A 4384-nucleotide genomic window follows, 5' to 3' on the forward strand; every position below is an offset into this window, starting at 1 on the left:
AAGTGGGTAGAAGCTATTCCAACTAGTAGTGCTGATCATAACACTTCTATTAAAATGCTTAAAGAAGTTATTTTTCCGAGGTTTGGAGTCCCTAGATATTTAATGACTGATGGTGGTTCACACTTTATTCATGGTGCTTTCCGTAAAATGCTTGCTAAATATGATGTTAATCATAGAATTGCATCTCCTTATCACCCACAGTCTAGTGGTCAAGTAGAGTTGAGCAATAGAGAGCTCAAATTAATTTTGCAAAAGACTGTTAATAGGTCTAGAAAGAATTGGTCTAAGAAACTTGATGATGCATTATGGGCATATATAACTGCATACAAAAATCCTATGGGTATGTCTCCGTATAAAATGGTTTATGGAAAAGCATGTCACTTACCTCTCGAACTAGAACATAAGGCATATTGGGTTATTAAAGAGCTTAACTTTGATTTCAAACTTGCCGGTGAGAAGAGGTTATTTGATATTAGCTCACTTGATAAATGGAGAACCCAAGCTTATGAAAATGCCAAGTTGTTTAAAGAAAAAGTTAAAAGATGGCACACCAAAAGGATACAAAAGCGTGAGTTTAATGTAGGTGATTATGTATTGCTATACAACTCTCGTTTAAGATTTTTTGCAGGAAAACTTCTCTCTAAATGGGAAGGCCCCTATGTTATCGAGGAGGTCTATCGTTCCGGTGCCATAAAAATCAACAACTTCGAGGGCACAAATCCGAAGGTGGTAAACGGTCAAAGAATTAAACATTATATCTCAGGTAATCCCATAAATGTTGAAACCAATATTATTGAAACCGTAACCCCAGAGGAATACATAAGGGACACTTTCCAGAACGTTTAAGACTCCGAAAAGGAATAGGTATGTGGTACGATAAGTAAACCGACTCCAAAACAATTTTTAAGGCAATATTTCTCCGTTTTGGAATATTTAGAAAAATAGAAAAATAAGTAGCAGTCCAGGAAGGACACGAGGGCCCCACGAGGGTGGTGGGCGCGCCCTACCCCCCTGGGCGCGCCCCCCTACCCCGTGAGCACCTCGTGTGCCTTTCGGACTCCGTTTTCTTGCACGATACGTATTTTGGTCGGTAAAAATTCATTATATATTCTCCCAAAGGTGTTGACTCCCGTACCATGCAAATTTCCTCTGTTTTTGTTTTCGAGTTGTTGCTGCTGCTGCAGAATAGAGCAAGATGTCTTCTCAAGAGTCAATCAGGGAGAGCCGGGTATCTAATCCGGCACCGGAACCAAGGGCAAACAGCGCCGCTGACCACTTTGGGCCAGCAACGGAGGAAGAGATGGAGGCTGACTTGATGAGAGTAGATGCCATGGAGGATCAAGAAGTCACCTCTCGCCTCCGAGCTGGGTTCACGATGGGGGAACTGCAGAGCTCGGCTATTCCAAACTCGGTTATCCCTTCTAATGTCAGATTTCTTTCTTATGAAAATATGAAGAGGAGTGTCACTTGTTCTCCCGCAGCTATGCAACACCCTTGGGTGCAAGGAGCTTTAGCTGTCACGGGAAAGCTTCGTAAGGAAATAATGGACCTCAAACAGCAAGTCAATAAGCTCGAGGAGGAGAACCGCATCCTGAGGGGAATCATCACCAAGAATATTACACCGACAACAAAGAAGGAGACATAATCACATGGGTATGGGCACTCCCCTTGGCAACTGCCAATCTTGGGGGAGGTGCCCCGGTATCGTATCACCATCACAACTCCTATCTTTATCGTTTTTCTTAGTTCGATCCTATTAGTAGTATCTTGATCTAGTAGAATAAAGTCTATGGCATGATCTAGTTTTGAGTTTTGCTTTTTGATCTCTCTTTGTAATCGAGTCCGTGAGCTATATATAATAAAGATTAGTGTTGAGTCAAGGGCTTGATTATTTTGCCATGATCTTGGGTGAATAAAAGAAAAATAGAAAAGAATAAAAAGAAACAAAGAGTTCATATTGATCTTATTGAGAGTGATGACTTCACATAGAAAGAGTATGATGATTAAAAGTTGTTGGGAGTTGGCAGACATAGCTTTGGTCATTGTTGCAATTAATAGGAAGTAATAAGGAAAGAGAGGTTTTCACATATAGATATATTATCATTGACATCTTTTATGATTGGGAGCACTCATTAAAATATGACATGCTAAAGAGTTGATGTTGGACAAGGAAGACAACGTAATGAGTCATGTCTTTCTTATATCTGAGATAAAGTATGTTGTCATGGATCCTCTAACTTGTTGAGCTTGCCTTTCCCCCTCATGCTAGCCAAATTCTCAGCACCAAGTAGAAATACTACTTGTGCTTCCAAAATCCCTAAACCAGTTTTGCCATGAGAGTCCACCATATCTACCTATGGATTGAGTAAGATCCTTCAAGTAAGTTGTCATCGGTGCAAAGCAATAAAAATTGCTCTAAATATGTATGATTGATTGGTGTGGGAGAAATAAGCTTTATACGATCTTGTGATGTGGAAGTAATAAAAGCGACGGACTGCATAATAAAGGTTCATATCACAAGGGGCAATATAAAGTGACGTTCTTTCGCATCGAGATTTTATGCATCCAACCATAAAAGCGCATGGCAACCTCTGCTTCCCTCTGTGAAGGGCCTATCCTTTATCATTATCTTCTACCTTATGCAAGAGTCATGGTGATCTTCACCTTTTCTTTTTCATTTTATCCTTTGGCAAGCTCAGCATGTTGGAAAGAACATGATATATATATATCTAATTGGATGTAGGGGAGCATGAACCATTATTGTTGACATTACCCTTGAGGTAAAAGGTTGTGGGGCAAAACTATAAGCCCCTATCTTTCTCTGTGTCCGATTAAAACTCCGTAACCACAAGTATTGCGTGAGTGTTAGCAATTATGGAGGACTAAATGATAGTTGAGTATGTGGACTTGCTTTTTAGCTCTGACATAGACTCTTTCTGATGTTATGATAAATTGCAATTGCTTCAATGACTGAGATTATGGTTTGTCGGAGCCTAATAAGGTTTATGATTTATACTTTTGCATTGTGAATAGATCATCACTTGAACATAAGTAATCATATGACAAAATCTATATATGTTGCTGTTATGAGAATAATCATGATGCCTTCATGTCCGTATTTTATTTTTATCGACGCTTCTACCTCTAAACATGAGGACATATTTATTGTTATCGGCTTTTCGCTTGAGGACAAGCGAGGTCTAAGCTTGGGGGGTTGATACGTCCATTTTGCATCATGCTTTTATATCGATATTTATTGCATTATGGGCTGTTATTTCACTTTATGTCACAATACTTATGGCTATTCTCTCCTATTTTACAAGGTTTACACGAGGACGGAGAATGCCGGCAGCTGGAATTCTGGGCTGGAAAAGGAGCAAATATTAGAGACCTATTCTGCGCAACTCCAAAAGTCCTGAAACTCCACGGAACGTCTTAAAATAAATAAAGAAAAATCCTCACCAAAGATGAAGGCCAGGGGCCCACACCCTGCTCACGAGGGTGGGGGCGCGCCCCCCTACCTCGTGGGCCCCCTGGTGGCTCTCCGACGTCCATCTTCTCCTATATGAAGCCTTTCGATGGGAAAAAATAGGAAGAAACTTTTTGGGACGAGACTCCACCGCCACGAGGCGGAACCTTGGCGGATCCAATCTAGAGCTCCGGCAGAGCTGTTCTGCCGGGGAAACTTCCCTCCCGGAGGGGGAAATCATCACCATCGTCATCACCAACGCTCCTCTCATCGGGAGAGGGCAATCTCCATCAACATCTTCACCAGAACCATCTCATCTCCAAACCCTAGTTCATCTCTTGTATCCAATTCTTGTCTCAAAGTCCGGGATTGGTGCTAGTAGGTTGCTAGTAGTGTTGATTACTCCTTGTAGTTGATGCTAGTTGGTTTATTTGGTGGAAGATCATATGTTCAGATCCTATATGCATATTATTACCCCTCTGATTATGAACATGAATATGCTTTGTGAGTAATTACGTTTGTTCCTGAGGACAAGGGAGAAGTCTTGCTATTAGTAGTCATGTGAATTTGGTATTCGTTTGATATTTTGATAAGATGTATGTTGTCTAGCCTCTAGTGGTGTTATGTGAACGTCGACAACATAACACTTCACCATTATTTGGGCCTAGAGGAAGGCATTGGGAAGTAATAAGTAGATGATGGGTTGCTAGAGTGACAGAAGCTTAAACCCTAGTTTATGCGTTGCTTCGTAAGGGGCTGATTTGGATCCATATGTTTCATGCTATGGTTAGGTTTACCTTAATACTTTTGTTGTAGTTGCGGATGCTTGCAATAGAGGTTAATCATAAGTGGGATGCTTGTTCAAGTAAGAAAAACACCCAAGCACCTGTCCACCCACATATCAAATTATCAAAG

This window comes from Triticum urartu, chromosome 7A (assembly GCF_056163025.1).
Source record: "Triticum urartu cultivar PI428250 chromosome 7A, HENAU_Tu73, whole genome shotgun sequence".
Taxonomy (NCBI): Eukaryota; Viridiplantae; Streptophyta; class Magnoliopsida; order Poales; family Poaceae; genus Triticum; species Triticum urartu.